General features: G+C 38.1%; 1 pseudogene; it reads right to left on the bottom strand.

Annotated features, from left to right (window-relative positions):
- Positions 1-1988: 1988 nt before the first annotated feature.
- Positions 1989-17887, bottom strand: LOC113193010 (guanylate-binding protein 7-like; annotated as a pseudogene).
- Positions 17888-18286: the final 399 nt, after the last annotated feature.

The following is an 18286-nucleotide window of genomic DNA, read 5'->3' as shown; positions in this document are numbered from 1 at the left end:
AAAAAGACAGCTTTTTTATCAAATGATGCTGAGGTAACTGATTATCCACATGTAGAAGAATGAAACAAGACCCTTTCCTCTCATATTGCACAAACATCAACTGAAAATGCACCAAAGACCTAAGAATTAGACCCAAAACTGTAACTCCTATAAGAAAACATAAGATCAACACTTCAGCATACAGGCACAAGCAATGACTTTCTCAATAGGGCCCCTAAAGCTCAGGAAATAAGGCCAAGAGTTAATTAATGGGATGACATAAAATTTAAAAGTCTCTGACCACAAAAGGAAACAATTAAGAATGTGAAGAAAGAACCTACAGAATGGGAAAAAAATCTTTCCTAGCTAATCTTCCAACAGAAGATTAATATCCAGAATATATACACTGAAAAACAAACAAAAAAACCTAACTAATGAATGGGCAAATCATCCAAACAGACGCTTCTAAAAAGAAGAAATATAAATGGCTAATGAATACATGAAAACATGGTCAATATAGTTTTTAATTAGGGAAATGCAAATCAAAGCTACACTGAGATTTCATCTCATACCAGTCAGAATGGGCAGTCATCAAGAACACAAATGCTAATAAATACTGGAGAGGGTGTGAAAAGAAAGGAACACTTTTACACTGTTGGTGGGACAGTAAATTAGTACAATCACTTTGGAAATCAGTATTGAGGTTCCTCAAAAGACTGGTCATAGAACCACTATATGAGCTAACTATACCACTTCTTGGTATTTACCCTGAAGAATTAAAGTCAACATACTGTAGTGATACACCCATAACCATGTTTATAGCAGCACAGTTCATGATCCCAAACTATGAAACTAGCCTGGGTAACCATCAACAAATGAACGGATAAAGAGAGTGTGATATATATACACACTGGAGATACATTCAGTCATTAAAAAAAAAATGAATCATGTAATTTGCAGGAAAATAAATAGAACATGAGACCATTATGTTCAGCAAAGTAAGTCTAACTGAGGAGGTTAAGAGGAGTGCTAGGGAGTTAAATTGACCAAATTATATTATTATATTATGTGTATGTACAAATATTTAATAATAAATATCATCATTATGTACCACTATAATGCACCAATTTAAAAAATGTCGAGAGAGGTCTGGGATTGTAGCTCAGAGATAGAGCGCTCACCTAGCACACATGAGGCACTGGGTTCGATCCTGAGCACCATATAAAAATAAAATAAAGGTATTGTGTCCACCTACAACTTAAAGATAAATATTTTTTAAAAATGTGGAGAAAGTACTAGAAGCATTGCCTGAGATTTTTCAGAAGAGATTGAGGAAAGCAAAGCACTGATGTCAGAGCCCTGAGAATATGAATATTTTTAGGTAAGTAGAGGCAGAATGAGAAATGGTAGAGATGAACACTGGTTAGAAATATTATTAAGCATTACAAAAGAACTTCTTCTCTCATTAAGTCAAGTAATATGTTTTGAGTACTTGCCACATGCTGGATACTGTTCTAGAGATCCATTGTCAATGAGCTTACTGAGTGAATGCAAATTGCTGTCTCAAGGATCTCTGTTCCTGTGGGGAAACAGATACTGAACAAAATAATCAACCTTTATCTGATAATGAGAAGTCCTCAGAAGAACATAAGCAGGGAATAAGGTAAGGCCTCCAGGAAAATGAGAGAGAATGCAGGTTCTCATGGACTGTGTTGAGGGCAAGTAGAGGAATAAGTCAGGAGACCACTGAGGACAGGAGGAGGGAGCACACTTCCCCTCCCTGCTGCCTCTGCAGAGATAGCAGCTGAGCTGGGGGGTGGGAGGGGTACACAGCCCTTGTCAAATGCCAGAGGACTCTTCCCAGTGGCCTCCCATGGTCTTCCTGCACATTGCAATGCAACCCCAGAATGGAATTTGCTGTTGTTTTTAGTTGAGGGACAAGTTCATGGGTGGCAGGTCTGCAGCAAACTCACCTGGCAGGGACTCTGCACGTTCTCAGTTGCCTTTATTCACTGCTTGTGTTTCATCCTCAGCTGGCGCCTCAGAAAACTAACCTGTCTTCTTAAGAGCTGAAAAGCAAACAGGGTATTACAGCCAGTCAAAAAGCAAGTGAAAATAAATAGAACTGAAATCGAAACTACAAGCATTTCTTCCTGCATTAACCACTGAGGTTTCACACTATTCCTGAAGAAGCAGGAAATGGAGTCTGTGAGATGAGGCACAGGGTTGTTGGGAAGTTTGCAACCTCAAGGACCAGAATCTGAAGTTGCTCTGTCATTTCTCACAGATCAGCACAACTTTCCCTGCCAAAGAGGCTACCATTAAATCAGATGTTGGCACAATACCACATCAGTGATGGGGTCACTGCACTCCCCAGGGTACCACCTCACTCCTGGGCATTCTGAGTCTTCTAGGAAATGGGTTCACTGACTTGCACAGAGCCTGATGGGAAAGCCCCTCAGCCTTTTGGGGACAGGAATATGTACTTGGGGAGAGTCAGTGGGTGAGGCCTGATGTGCACTGAGTGGTCTTCATATGGACAATGTGCACAGTCTCCAGGCCACCCTCAAACTCAAAATAAGATTCTTTCATAGGCTATCACTAAGATGGGTTGCCAATTTGTTCTCACCTTCTTTAACTTTTTTAACCTGTCAGCTTCCTGGTTTTGTAAATGATAAACAACAAAATTATTTCCAGACTTTCCCTGAAATAAATTCTAGGGTCCATTTCAGGACATAAATTGAAATTTTAATTTCTCCCTATAAGTGAGATTGAAAGTGAAAGTAGGGCCAGGCTACTTTGAAAAGGGTGTAAGACTAGGAAATCAGCTGCATTACCTTCAGACCAATAAAATTTATGTTTCTCTCAAGCAAATCAAAAATAGTTCTAGGGAAAATTGAATCTCTCTGTGATATTTATATGTAAAGGAACTGAATTTTTCATCTATCCATTAAAATTATTTCCAGATAAAGTAAATTTATTGTCTGAAAATAAATTTGGAAACATTGGTTAAGAATGACTTACTTTTAGGTCCATTTAGTGTGCTTTCATCTGGAAAAAAAGTACTTATAAATTCATCATGATAAAACCTCAGAAGAATATAAACTCTTAAGTTTACAAAATCGTCAGCTAATTGAAGGGGTCAGTGAGTTTTGCTTATTTTTTTTCTGAGTTTTCCTGTATTATGAGTTTATTTTTAATGAAGTATTTTTAATAATAGAAATACACATAGAAAAGAAGAATTTTCCACTTAAAAAGGAAAAGATTTATTTGAAGACACAATTTCTGAGTAACTTCTGAAACATTAGGTAGAATCTTCAACTGGTCACTAACTTGTTAGACCAGTTGTTATTTGGTTAATATGAAGTAACTATGTACAAAACTGACATATAAGGATTCAGCTGGGCATAGATCAGTTATTTGCATAACCATGTACATTATGGTGTTTAGATAAACAATTTGCTTGGAATGAAGGGTTGTACTGGGCCTCATACTGGGAGAGAAACCTGGGTTATGGCAGCCACTGGAACTAGAAAAGGTGCTTTATCCTGCTCACAAATTAGAGAGACAAAAGTTGATGACAATAGCAGCTTGGAACTTGTGTGGGATATTATTTATTCATGCAATTTACTTCAGCTAATTACAATAAACAGATGCTGTGTGTTTGGATGTTGATCCCAGTTTATAACCAGGGGTGATTAACAAGCATGTGAATTTCCCTAATCTGAATGAATCACCTGGACAGGTGGTGATTTCAGAGATTTGTCTGTGAATCAATAAACAAGCATTTGTTAATGATACAAGGGTTGGTATAAATGATAAAGTCTGTGGGGTTTAGAGTGTGAGATGGGCCAGAGAAGAAACAGCACCTGATATCCTTCTATGAAGAAGGCATGAGGAATGGCAGGCCTGGAAGCTAAGGCCAACTGTGCCCTGCTCAGGGTGAGAACCCGCTGCCTCCCCCACCCCACTATGGAGAGGATTCTGCCTCATCTCATTTAAGGCCAGAGTCTGCGGTACAACTTAGCCATTGCTGTCCCCAGTGTTTCACAGAGCAGGACCTCCCAAAGCTGCAGATTGATTCTTCAGAAGATCTTTTTGTAAAGTTTTTATCATTGCAATGATGTTACATGTAATAGACAGAGGGAATGTTCTACGACTGTTTTTCGATGGGGTAGCCATGATGCTAGTGACTGCATACAACATTCTCAGAAATGGCTTCAGGAGCCAAGACAGCCTATGTGATTTTTACTTAGTTTAATGGTAACAGTTTTACCCAAATATTTAAACTTTAGAGATTTTTTTTGAGTATGTAGTCTCTTTGTCTCTGCTCATCTTTGATCTCCTTTTCCTTTTCTGTGAGGGTCTTATCTGTCTGTGAAGTTGCATCAGTCACAGACTCCTAGGACTGCAGATATGTGTGCAGAATCTCTTCAGCTGCAAGAGTTCAGAGAACAGTGGAAGTGCTGAGTTTGTTCTTGTCCTTTTTCCCATGGCCTTTTCCACCAGGTACTATTCCACTCAGATGAAGTAGGGCTGGCGGTCAGGACTCCCTGTCACTGAGGCAGGCACATGCATCAGGATTGGCAGTCATGAGATCTTCTAGCAAGAGAGCTTTTAGGAGGTGTGTAGAGATCCTGGGAAAGAGAGAATCTCTGTACTTATAGGTGGAGGGTTCTAATTTTGTAGCTGTTGGTGCTGTGGTTCCAGAGGGGAGGAGTGATTTGAAGACTGAAGCCATCATGGAGAAAGCAATCCACAGGAAAAGGGTTGGAGTAAAGATGGAAGGGGATCAAGGTCAGGGTAACACTTGACAGAAGGATTCAATGGTTGCAACTCTTGGATCCAGTTCTCCTTAAACCTAATTTGAAAATCATATTCTGGGGAATAGATGTTTAAGGCCTTGTTGAAAGGTCACAATGAAAACCAAAAAAATCAGAATGTCTTGTGTTTTCTAGTTCCTTGTTCTTGGGAGCAGTCTTTTCTAGTGGAGCTGACTTTTGCTCTTTCTAGTAGTACTAAACCCACTTTCATCCTGTCCTGGGAATTTCCCAAACACATATTCTTTCATTTTCAGTTTTGCCAATTATGCTTGTATTTGTTTGAATGTAGAAAATCCATACAAAGTGTTAAAGGCATGGAAGAATATATGATGTAAAGTTAGTCGTGCTCTCTTCTTTCACCTCAACTATACAGGTGCCTTCCTATTGTGACATATACACTATTGTTTTGTATTTTTCACAGGTAGGTTATAACATATGTGCATATTGAATATTTTATAAATTTAAGTATTCACATTTTCTACATGTTTCATTCATTAATGCTAAAACTTGGAGATGTTCCCCTACATATACAACTCCCCAACTTTTTACAATGATTATAGAGTATTATTCTGAAAATATGTCCTATTATTTCCCTTATCAGTACCTGACACAGGGACTTTCAGTTGCTTCTAGTCTTTTGTAATTATCATGACACTGAAATAAGTAAACCACTACAAAAATCATTTACAATTGGGTAAAAAAGACACATAAGCGAATTTCCTGTATATGCAATTGCTAGATCAGAGGTATGTGCATTTTAATTTTTGATGTATATTACTAAAACTGTTCATCACTGCCCATTTAGAAGGCAAAACTATGTGCTTCACAGTTTTATTTTGTGCATTAGCTTTAGTATAAAGGAAATTTTCTTCATGTTTCCTTCTATTTAAACAATGTGGTTGTTGGTCATTTTCCACAAGAGCTCAACATGACTTAAAAACCTTCATGACTAAATATGAATTGCAAATATTTTCTTCACATTGATATTTAGCTTTTTGCTTTACTTAAGCCTTTTTTAGAAATCATTTCATATTGTCTTCATTGTTTCTTATTTCTTCAATTCAATAAAAATAATTTCTCTTAGAAATAAACTCATATTCTTTGATAACTATTTTTTATATTTAAATTTTTCTTGAATAAAACTGATATGACACAATATCCTTTAAAAAAAGCCATAGTAAAATGTTATTAAAATAAAAGATGGCTCATTTTATAATTTCCTATCAGGAATCCTCTGGCTACTCTTAATGGCACTAATATAGATGAACCAGGAAGACACAGAAGCAAGTGGAACGATTTCTGATCTTTCATTGTCCTTATTTTATATGAGGCCAAATCTGATGCATACAGACCAGAAAGATCTATTTTAGGTCTCTTAGATGGTTGTGCCAGAATCGTCTTCAATTGGGGCACATAATCTCAACAAAGAGTAATCCACCACCCTGGGGATTATTATTTGTACCCTCCAAAGTCTATCAATACACAAAGTGCTGGAGTCTCCTAGATTTATAGGCTTCATTAGGATCCAGGTGCACTTGAGGTGTCCGTGTCAGTGAAACATTTACCTTTTGAGTGTCCCTTTGGAATGCTGTCTGCATCTAACATTTTGTCCCATCCCATCCTGAGGAAACAGGCAGTGTCTGTCACATCCTGCCAGGCCCTGTAGAGACTCACCTTCAGCTTGTGCTCCAGCACCCTTTCCTGCTCTCTCAGAATGTTCTCACTTTCTCTCTCCATCTTCTCCTTAAGCTGTTCCATATTTTCTTGAAAGCTTCTCTCTTGGGCCTCCATCCATTCCTGCTGCTCTTTTTGCTGCTGTCTTAGAAGCTCCTGTTCCTTCTCAGCTGCCTCCTTCTTGGCCCGCTCATCTGCTCCACAAAGATTTTAGAAAGAGAGAAAAAACAACAGGCTTGCATTCTAGTCTCCTAGGTTAGCACACCAAGGTGATTTCAGAAAAGGCAAGAGGGAAATCTCTCAATTAGCCCATTACCCATGATTGCAAGAGTTTATGTTTACAAATGTGATGGAGAGCTATTTAACACACTCCCGTCTTGCTCTCAGATTTAGCAGAGCCTGTGTTCCATAGCAGGAGGAAGCTTCTGGTTTCAGGAAGGTTTTCTTGTCCAGTCAGTTAAGATCTGTGCAGGAACCTCCCCACCCCCTGAGAGCTATGACCTCTCCTATACCTGCTGTGGCCTTCTCTCCATTAGTGAGGGCTTCATCTGACTGCAGGATGGATTTTCTATGGCATACAGTGGATGTAGGAAGCTCTGGAGGACCTCTTTGCCTGGGGAAACAAGAAGGAACAAAAACTCTTTAGGCATCAAAAATCTGGTCTTTAGATGAGAATGGTAGTATTCAATAAAACCATAAAACTGACTCTAAATTTTGTGTCCTTCTAATTAGGGCTCCATAGTGATTTCTTCCCTTCTGTGGAACAACAGAAGTTCATGCTTTCTGTTGAGACATGAAAACCTCCTTCCTAGGTTCCCAGCCTCCTTTCCCATGAATGCTCCTCAATTGCAGGTTGCAACCCCAGGTTGCAGCCCTGGTCAGATGTAGGAGTAGGTCTACAAACACATGCCCCCTCCATTATTTGTGGTATGTGCACATCTGTTTTTTTCTGTTCTAGCCTTTCTTTACTAGGATCCCAGTAGGAGGATTCCAAAAGAAGAAAAGAGTTTCCTTGACTGGTATCTCCCAACTATTGTACCCCTTAACTTTTCTAAGCTGCCTTCTGACTTCTTTTTATCTTTGCTGAGATTAAAAAATAAAAACTGTATACATTGCAGGTATATAACATGAGGTTTGATATATGTCTGCATTGGTATATGGTTCCTACAATCAAGCCAATTTTCATATTGATTACATCACAGTTACATTTTCTATATTCATGAGAATGATGAGGTCGACTCTCTTAGTAGCATTAAGATACATAAGAGATTATTTTGTCTACAGTCACATTTATACATCTGCTGTGCAGGACTTACTCATCTACAGCTGCATGTTATGGTGCCACTGAATGTGAACTATACAGCATTTGTCTTTCTGTGTCTGACTCACTTCCTTTAGTAAAATGATTTTAGGTTAATTCATATTGTCATCATTGGCAGGACTTTTTTTTAATAACTAAATAATGTTCTGTTGCATATATAATATATATATATAGTTGTATTACTTACTAATCACAACTGCATGGTATTGGAATAAAAACCAACACAAATACCAATAGAACAGAATAAAGACGCAAGAAAGAAGGAAATTGGACCATTGTCTTATACCTTATGTGAAAACAAACTAAAATTCATTAAAGGTTTAAACATAAGACTGAAACCTGAAAAACTCCTAGAAAAAAAAATTAGGGGGAAAACCCTTTGACATTTGCCTTCTCAATGATTTCTCAGATTTAAAATCAAGGCATAGGCAACAAAAGCAAAAATAAAATAAGTAAGTGGGACTGCATCAATCTAAAGTTTTTCACTGCTCAAATACTATAAACAAAATGAAAAATACAATATGTAGAACAGGAGAAATATTTGCAAACCATTCATAAGATAAAAGGTTAATTCCAAAGTATATTAGAAACTCCTACAACGTAAGAGTAAAAAATAAAACAGAATACATGATCTGATTAAAAAGTGGGGAAATGACCTGAATAGACATTTTTCAAAAGAAGAAATTCGAATGCAAAACAGATAATTGTAAAAGTGCTCAACATCACTAATACCAGTGAAACTCAAGTGAAAACCACAATGAGATCATAGCACATCTGTGAGGATGCCTATTATCAATAAACCAAAGGAGAACAGAAGTTGCTGAGATGTAGAGAAAAGGGAACCTTGTAGAACAGCTGGGGGATGTGAAGTGCTGCAGCCATCATGGAAAACGGCAGGAGAATTCTAAAAGAAGAAAAGAATTCAGAGTTTCTAAAGGCTGCCCTATCAGCTCTGTCACTGGCTGGCTGTGTGATCTTCAGCCACTTATTAGATCCTCATGCATTACATTTCATTACTGCATAGGAAGAAAGTAGCACCTAGTTTACATGATTCTCAGAATTAAATTGATAATGCAAGAAATGACCTAAAACTGTACCTGGTGTAGGAAGTGAATGTTCAATGTGTGTTAACAACTGCTCCTCATCATCCTCAATGTTACTATCAATCAGCACACACCCAGTTACCGTTAAAAAATAGTGTTAATACATCATATCCTGTTGAATATTATTTTACCCACTTGAAGTATGATACATTTCATGAGAACAAAGTTATTCCCTTCATATTGTATCTTCTTAATTGGCCTAAAAAACTACCATTCTTGATAAATAAAAGAAATGGTTGGTTTCACCTGAATTCCTGGTTCTAAATCCTCCCTGGGAAGAACTATTTTCAGTTTATCTAAGAGCGTCTACTGGGTAGCGAATATAAAATGATATAAATGTCAACATATTGCCATTCTTTGCCTTTGTTTCATAAATGGTTCTGTGAGCTTAGAGTTTGCAAAGGAACAGCACAGACCCTCTGACCACACTCTGTTGGCCGTCCCCCTCAATCCCCTTATTCCTTACCTTTACTCCTCTCCAGGGCACTACCTTGTAGCTCTGTTCCACCCCCCTACCCTTTGCTCCTGAGTAGACTGTGGCCTCCAGGAATAGAGAATTCTCCTCTTGAAATGCTTTGCATTAGGGGTGCTAAAAGCCGCATCAGCCAATCCCAACAGAATTTGAAGGATGCCCCCTCATTCTGCAGCAAAAAGAGCTTCCTTCTTTCTCTCTATGGTGTCCTGGAAGGTAAATGTAGAGGAATAAGATAAAAAGAAATTGTTAGAAGGAAGGTCTAATTGAGATCCTCTTGGAAGAAGCAGTCTGACAGCCTCAGAGTGGTCTGGGACATGGAAAGCAGCCAGGAGACGCGCCTCAGTCCCAGGTCTGGTCAATTCTCCGTGCAATGGAAAATTGCCTTAACTCCCTTGGGGTCAACTCCAATCTCTGTAAAATGATGGAGCTGGAAAACATAAACTTGATGGTTTATTCAGCTGTGGTATTAATGAAGACACAAACACTAAAGTAACCAATAAAAAGCTAAATTTGGACTAGAAGTAAATTTGTCAGGAAATATGGGTTGCTGTGATTGAAATTATATACATGGCAAATAATTCCCCAAGGAATGAGTTGAGTGCATTCTGAAAAGAATTTTGAACCCTTCATATATTCTTTCACTGAGAGTTTAAATATTTTGATTGTTTGTACTTGCAAATTACAATCCACTAGATTTCCTAAGAGATTTTTGTCAGAGTTGTGTCAGTTCTAGATAGACTGAAAGTCAAACTTCCAGTGAAGGTGGCCTCTAGTCAGCAGAATTAGGCAGTCCCAGTTTCTCCCTTGGTGTCCACACCCCGCCTTATCCCTGGAAGTGTGCATATGATGGAGATTAATTCTATAGTTCTAATGTGTTACACAGCACAGGTTGACTTTAAAAAATGGAGAGTACTCCATAGGACATCATCTAATCACGCAAACTTTTAAAAGCAGTTTTCTCCTACTGTGGCATAAGAGGAAATCAGAGAGGCTAGAGAAGGTTTTCATGGGTGCTTGCTTGTTTGAAAGTGGAGAGGGCTTCCCCAGAGCACCAAGGTAAGAACTAAGGCAAATTGAGTCCTTATTTTAAGTGGGTGGCGCGCTGAGCAGAGCACTCACACACCCTGTGCAGACATCTGACTGGGAGCTAACACATTCATTTTGCTTTAATCTGCTAATTGCTTGATAATTTGTTTTGCAGCAATACAAAATTAAGTGCCATCTTTTATAGAAAGAATGCACAGTATTGTGAAGAGCTCAGTTGCACACACACATACACACACACACACACACAAAGTTCTTTCTATGATGAGAATGATGCAAACTCTGGAATCTAAAGAGTCCAAGTCTTGTTGCAGAAGAAGAGGAATCAGGGAGGATGAATAAAAAAGACAATTACCACCAGCTTCTTCTGGAACTCCAGCTTCTCATCCTTGAAGGATGCTCCATGAAGACTGTGATGGCTTCCCTCTCACAGGCTGTGTGCACCGCCAGCAGCTCCTGGAGCATGTCTGTGGGGAACTGCACCCGCTGGGCCATCTGCTCACTGTAGTGGTCAGCTGCCTTCTGCAGGACTGCTGAGTTCTCACACTGGGCCAGAGTGGTCACTGCATTCTTCAAGCAAGGAATGGTTCCTTTCTTGATGAATTTATGTAGGTTTCCACCAGAGTCTCCAACCCTGAGTGACATGGAGTATATGAAAAATCTTACTCGTCATTTTTATAAGCTTTAAGTACTGGCATTATTAAAAAAAACTCAAAAACACTGTTTATCTCATGTTTTCTTCTTCTTCTAGTGTACTTACTACTTTTTCTTTTTTGTGTCCTCCAAGAATAAATCACTATTTAATAATATTGTCTTTCCTATACACTCCTTTTATAGTTCTCACATTCACCCCATTACACAATTACAGATTGAAATCAAGAGTTTTTTTAATGAAAAAGAATTTATTAGAGGAAGTAAATTACATAATTTGTGAGTCTTGATTTAAAATAAAAATGAAAAAATATCATCAAAAGTTTACAGAAAGCAACATAGAGTTTGGAAACAAGCGTAGGCCCATCTCCACATCGGGACTTCATGATTGCATAGAACACATGCTCCTGAAACCAATGCTGTTTAAATTTGTTTCTCAAACACACAATGAGCTGGCATGGGACTCATGACCTGCTGATTCTTTTCTGACTAGTTTCAATTTATAAAATATCTTGTATATTCTCACAGGGAAACATTTAATCCTATGGAACTTTCCCTCAACTTACAGATTTTCTTTTTTTAGTAGTAGCTTCTGATGGTACCCTTAGTGTACTAATTGAATGAGATGTGTTAAGCTTCAACTAGTCCTCAGATATAAAAACTTTAAGAAAAATGCATTTCTGTGTGTGGCATGAATGTCTGCTTCTCCACATGCCTTTATAGAAGCAAACAGAATTACTGACAAACTCACAAAGGAATCACAATATTATCCTACATGCTGAACTCCCCAGAGCCATGCTTTGGGACAATAGAAACTCAGGATTTCCAGTCACAATGATTCCCCCTCCCAGGGTCTTGGTCTTTGCATTGGTGAAGACATAGCAACAGAAGTTTTTTAATTGCACCTGAAATTCCTTTCCAGCTGGTTTTGTGGAACTTTATCAATGTGGGATAACAGGCGAATCAAAGCCCTTTGTCTTGGAAAGAAACATCTGATACACTCTCTAGCCCTGTTGGAATTTTGGATTTTTTCACTCTTTCCTGTAAAAAGAACACTCATTGAGTAGACAAGCCTGTAGGAAAAGGGATTGAAGACTTTTCTAAGAATATTGAATCTTTGCCTAACTGTAGCTCCCAAGCCACTGATCTTTCATTATTCAATTTAAAAAAGCAGTGTTCAGTTAACTTGAACATCATTTTTTTTATCAGAACTGAGAGTCAAGGAAGTACTTTTGTAGAGACACTCATCTCTAGTGAAGAAACCTATAAATTGTCTCTTTACCCCTTGTATAGTGGCAGATAAATTATTTATTAAAAGTTTGAAATGACTGATTAATCCCAAAAATTGTCAGAAAGACTTTTATGATAATTTAATCCCATGTCATAAATAAGATGTGGGCTCTTCAGTAAAATAATACTAGACATCAGGCCAAGATGTTCCTGGGAAAAGTAACATGAGGAGGAAAGATGATACCCAAAACTGTAGAGAAAAATGGTTCACAATCCAAGCCCAAAATCTGCACACCATAATTATGTCTAGAATTTCCTTCAGCAGAAAAGTCCAAAGTAAGTGAATTTCAATGTAATGTGTACTTCTTGATGTCAGATTGTATTGCACTTGACTTTGTCTTACAGAGATTTTCTGGTATAAATCTGCTGTTCAAAATAGATGTTAGTTCAAAGAATGAATAAACATGGGTATTGATAAGTACCAGTACTCATGTACTCTGCTAAATATACTCATGTGATAAATTTATAATATAATAGTAAGTATAATAGTATTAATATATAATAGTATAATGTAAGTGTATAATGTGTAAGTGTATAATAGTATAGTGTAATAGTATAATGTATAATAGTATAATGTAAGCCTGTGGGATAAATAAAGTGATGTTGTCCAAAAGTAAAATGAAGAGGACCCAAATTCCAGTAATCCTGGAGGTATTTAACACTGTTTCCCCCCCTCCATGAACGATTCATTATACAAACATCTTTTCTCTGAAGAATGTTACTATATACTTTAGAATAATGAGTGAAATATCTTTAAAAGTAGATCCTTACATTTCCTGTGATTGTAGGTTTACTCATTTCTAGTTTGATAAACTCTTTTCCTCAAAATACAAGGATCAGTTACACTTCATAAGTAACAAATATATGAGCCTTAGAAGTGGTAGCATTGATTGTAATCCTCATTATTTTTCATGATACTGATTATTCTAAAATTATGGGTAGAACACTGAGCCCTAAATTTCCTTAGTAAATATAAACCTTAGCCTCTGGAGACTTTTTTTAAATAAATATGAAAATCATGGTCACTTGTCAATCATCAATCACTGTGAACGTCTAGTGTGTTCGGGTCCCTGGGTAAGGGTTGCGAAATCACCGGGACACAGGGGATGCAGAGCCAAGGCAGCAATTGCAACTGCATGCTGAGGTTTATTTGCATGTTTCTTTTATATTCTTCTTCTAACAAAGCAAGTAATTCTTCAGTAACATTTCATCTACATTGCACAAATATCATGTCTCAGCGGGTACACAGAGCTAAATTCAGATTGTTCCTGTTCATTTGATAAGTACCCTCCCAAAGTTCTTTGTAGACATTATCTAATCCCCGAATGTACTGTTCCCAGGTCCAGTATGCAGGAAGCTTCTTCCTCTAGGCCAAACCATGCAGAAGCTTGTGTCTTGTGATAAGGGGAAGAGGACTTTTCCTCCTCCTAGCGAGGCATGCCTTCAGCTGACCTAAATCACAACCACAGCTTCTTGCAAAGTGTCAGGCTGAGGGAGCTAAACTCTGCACACTTAAACCCCAACAAATCACCACTAGCAAGGGCCTCAATCCAGTCTCAAATAAACAGGTATATTGAGCAATGAAAGTCAGGGTTTAGTTGATCCCACTACTTTATTGAACCTCCCTGCACCAAGGCCACTCTTGGATACCTGAAATCAGCTTCAAGGCATTTTCCAGGTACTCATCTTCTGTGATGGGGTGTCCATCCATCCTCAGCTCCATCATGAAATCTCGAACAGTCCACAAAAAGTCTGGAAAGAAACTTACAAACTCAGAGGAGTCCTCTACTTCATCTGGTGTGGGGTCAGACTTTGCCCTGATTAGTTGCGTTAGTTCAGTCACATAGCTGGGATCTTAGCTAAGGAAAGAGAAACATCACAATTTCCAGATCACTTAGCAACAAGTTTTATGAACATTCCCTTTTTTTTCCAGGGTCTACTCTTACTCAACCAAGACAATCAAGTTAGAAGATAGAAGGAACAGTCTCGGTTGCTATTCTCTTAACCTCCCTCGATAAGACATGACTGATTGGTTCTTGGAAGGATACTGTAGCTGCTCCAGGGCTTGGTGGTCAATAGTGCCCTTGCTGTTGTAGACAAAGGTGCTGCTGAGAAGCACTGCCAGGAAAAAGATCCAGGAGTCATTCTTAGGGTCACCCCAGGAAGCACACGAGAGAAGAACTTAGAAGTCCACTCTTCATTCATTTGTTCATTTAAAGTTATTCATTCTTTCTTTTACTCTTTCTGAATATAGGTGAAATAACAAAATTTTAAGATAATGCTAAATTTAAATCCCATTATTGATATTTATATTTGTCTCTCTCAAAATATTAGTTTGTGTAGCTATGAAGACAAATGAAAGTCATTCTCAATGTGCATAAAATAATTAATGAAATACCTAAAACATTGTAGGTGACTCAAAATAAGTGTGCAATAACTCACGACAAATTTCATCTTCATCATGGCTGTAGTAAGGATGCAATCACTTTTCAATTAAGTTGAAAAACACTTTTTTTGACATCTGACAAAATGCCACACCCTGCATTTGGTTTTGTAAATACAAAGTTCTGACAGTCTCTGCTCACAGGAATATCACTTTATGGAGGCGCAGATACACATAATACATATAAACACAGACCAAATGATAATCTGTGAGGAGCGGAAACCAAAATTATTTTACAGAAAGAAAGAGGGAGGAAGGGAGAGAGGGAGGGAAAGGGAGAGGGTGAGGGAGAGGAAGAGAGAGGGAGGGAGGGGAGGGTAGAAGGAGGGAGAGGGAGAAAAAGAAACACAGTGGAGAGTGGGGTGGGGAGGTCCATGAATGTAAATAATTGCTCTGGGGATTCAGAGCAAGAAGTTATTAGCTGTTTTTTAAAGAGCTGTAGAATATGCAGGGATCCAGCAAGTGGAAGGACCAGCAGCAGCAAGCCTCAGTTGTAGAGCACAGAGTTCTTTAATTTCACTGAAGCAGTGAGTGTGCAGGCCAGAGTGAAAACTGGCCAGACTTAATGAGATCAATGGCAAGACCTAAAAGGCTTTAAAAGAGATCCAGATCCTACTCAAATCCCATTACAAGTCGTTGAGTCTGCCAGTGGTTCTGCTGTTTGGTGTGTATTTATTAAATTAAATTGTACATCCCAGTATTAAAAAGAGAAGACCTGTCCTAATTTACCAAAGTAATGGTTTGGATGTGAGGTGTTCCCTAAAAGCTTATGTGTGAGACAATGCAAAAAGGTTCAGAGGAGAAATTATTGAATTATGAGAGCCTTAACCCAGTCAGTGAATCAATGCCCTGAGGGGATTAACTGAGTGGTGACTGAAGGTGGGTAGGTTGTGGCTGGAGGAGGAGGGTTCCTAAGGGCATGCCTTTGGGGAGTACATTTTGTATCTGATAAGTGGAGTCTCTTCCTTTTTTCCTGATCATCCTGTGAGCCACTTTCTTCTGCCTCACTCTTGCACATGATGGTCTGCATTACCTCAAGCTCCCAGGAATGGAGCCAGTTATCTATGGACCAAGTTCTCTGAAATCATGAACCCCCATATAAACTGTCTCTCCTAAAATTGTTCTTGTCAGCAAAAAACAAATGAATCAAACAACCAAAGTATATTAGGTTGCTAGAGAAATTCGAGGAAATGGAATTTAGTTTCCTTATTCATAATTGGATTGCAGGTATAAAAATATGTCACAGATGTTGGACAGAGGTGGCCAATTGAATTGCACACGAATCAAGAGCCCAGAGGATTCTCTGCCTCACCTTTTCCACATCCCCCAGGACCTCGTTGTCCAGGAGAACCAGGGTGTGGTTTGGCTTGCTGGGGTGAGGCACACACCACATCCAGATGCCCTTGGTCTCAGCCCTCACTGTGAAGCCCTGGGGGAAGAAAGAGGAGAAGACAACATAGAGTGACACCTGAGAAGTAAAGCTGCCAGGGTTTACAGGCGATAAATCTGTAGGAATGTACAGTGTTAAACAAGGACAGTGTTCGCTACTATTTCACAAGGATAAATAATCCAAGTGTTATCTTTCTCAAAAAACACTTTGTACCCCAAATTCACATTATTGTTTCAAGTGCTCAAAGACTTCACATTAAGAATTAATGTATGCTATAAAAATTATATCACATATAGAAAGTCCTCCATAAATGTATTTTTATTATTATGGTGGTTTATTAAAGTTTAAACCATTCAAAAAAAAAAAGAATTAATGTAAAATTTTCATCCTGTGCTGTCTCCCTGTGTATTTTTATCTGACCAGGGAGAGCTGCAGTGTCCTCTGGATTCAAGTTGAGTTCAGCTAGTTGTTGAAGTAGGGAAGTTTTTGTACATTTGCACCAGGATATAAATATGAGAATATTTATAACTACCTTATTCATTAAAGATAAACCATGGAATAACACCACTTCATCAACAACAAATGGATAAATAAATTGTGGTACCCTCAGATGTAAGCATACTATAAAGTACTTAAAACAAATTAGAGATATGTGTTACAACAGAGGATGCTCATAAACTTCTTCTTGAGCAAAAGAAGCAAAACAAACAAGAATTCACACATCAAAGTCCCTTTTATATAAAAGTCAAAAGAAGGCTGAACTAAGAATTTTGTAGACTGCATAATAGACTTCAGAACCATTATTTAGAAGCAAGAGTAGAGAGTACCCTGAAAACCAAAATATTTTGAGCTTTGGTGAGAGTGCGAGAGGATATGATTTGGGCTTTTGAATATTGGTTAAGTTTTCTTTCCTGATCTAGTTAGTAATCACGTAATTTTCACTTTATATTTATAAATAATGTTGTATACATATGCTTTATGTACTGTGTTATAGTTTGCATATTATAAAAGACTATGAAAAAAGAGCAGCATGTTAATTTATCAAAGATTTGCTATAAATAGAGAAAAATTGACTGGTATTTCAATTTGAATGTTGGATATAGAGGGATCCTACTGTGCATCCTTCTGCTCATCCATTTATTTTAAAAGGACATACTTAACTATATTTTCATTCTACACCAAATGGCCATGTTGCTTGGACAAAAGGATGCAGGGGGCAAAAAGGGAGTGATTATTAGAGCTCAGCCACTGAGCAGGTGAGAGTGGATGGCACCAGGAACAACAGTGAAGCAGATATTTTGATAAGGTTGAGGAGCTCTTTATTAACGGACAAAAGGATGAGATAATTTTGGATAGGTGAGAGGTTATAAATATGCTGGTAAGAATTAGACATTTTCTTCAGTGGGAGGGATTGGCCTCTTCCTTAAGATGACCCTAGAGAAAGTGACATCAGTGTCCTATTTGTGGTTCCAAGCAACTGTCCTTGTCCCTGGACCACACTCACCATAGTTCTGTCCTGCAAGATGATTCATGAGGTAGGATTTCCCTGTACGATATGTCCCTACAATGGCCACCACCACCAGAGGCTGACATATATTTTCAAGAATCCTCAAGGCTTCTGAATTCACTGTCAGCTGCTCATTCCAGTTTTCCACTAAACAAATGGGGATCTTCATAGGAGATTCAGATGCCATGGTCACCTGTAACTCAGAAAAGCCACTCAGTGAATCATATGATATTGAAGTCTTTCTTAAGGCTATTCAAGCCACATTCGTGTCAGTTCTCTGCCTGTGGAATATTTAACATTAATTTCTACATTTTGTATGTTATTAAAAGTAAAAACATTATGTAGCATGTCAAGTCCTGGTATAGAGGACTTACGTACATTATTGACATTTCCATGAAGGACTCAAAAAGTGTTGCCTACCAAGTGAAAGAAATACCAGGGATAAAAACAGGGAAAGAATAAGTCAAATTATTACTATTTGCAGACAATATGATCTTATATCTAGAAGATCTAAAATATTCCACCAAAAGACTGCTAGAGCTAATAAACATATTGGTAAATTAGCAGTTTACAAAATCAATGTACA

Source organism: Urocitellus parryii, chromosome 11 (assembly GCF_045843805.1).
Source record: "Urocitellus parryii isolate mUroPar1 chromosome 11, mUroPar1.hap1, whole genome shotgun sequence".
NCBI classification, from domain to species: domain Eukaryota; kingdom Metazoa; phylum Chordata; class Mammalia; order Rodentia; family Sciuridae; genus Urocitellus; species Urocitellus parryii.
This window is presented reverse-complemented; position numbering and strand designations above follow the sequence as displayed.